This window comes from Wasmannia auropunctata, unplaced genomic scaffold (genome assembly GCF_000956235.1).
Source record: "Wasmannia auropunctata unplaced genomic scaffold, wasmannia.A_1.0 LD336071.1, whole genome shotgun sequence".
Taxonomy (NCBI): Eukaryota; Metazoa; Arthropoda; class Insecta; order Hymenoptera; family Formicidae; genus Wasmannia; species Wasmannia auropunctata.
Window position 1 is genome coordinate 829,621 of NW_012026819.1, and position 708 is coordinate 830,328.

Below are 708 nucleotides of genomic sequence, written 5' to 3' on the forward strand. Positions count from 1 at the left end.
TGAGGATGCTCCTGAGGAAAAAGTTAATGATAATTACTTTGTTTCCGTTCCCTTAAAAGATAGTTCAATTTTCGCGTTCGCGCCGAGACGATTCGCGTGGGCTGAGCGATCGCAATTGAGAGAGATCATCGACGACTTACTTGCGCGCGGAATCATTAAAGAAAGTACATCACCGTATTGCTCGCGTATAGTTCCCGTTCGTAAAAGAAATGGCAAACTACGCCTCTGCGTAGATTTAAGGCCATTAAATTCGCGGGTTATAAAGCAAAAATACCCGTTTCCAGTCATCGAGGATTTATTATCGCAATTATCTGATAAGTCGGTTCTAACTTTGTTAGACTTGCGTGAAAGCTTTCACTCCATTGATATTCATCCGGATTCAACCAAATATTTTTCTTTCGCGACCCCCGACGGTCAATATGAATATCTAAAGTTACCCTTTGGATATTCAGAAGCACCGGCTGAATTCCAAAAACGACTGTTACAGATTCTTCAGCCTTTAATTCGGCAGAACAAAATTTTGGTATACATTGACGATATCCTCATTCCGACTGATTCGGTTACGGAAAATTTACAGATTCTCTCTCAAGTACTGCTATTGCTCAAGCGATATTCATTCGAAGTAATTATAGTAAATGCCAGTTCCTTAAGAATAAAATTGAATACCTTGGATACATCGTTTCTGATAAGGGCATTACTCTAAGCAGA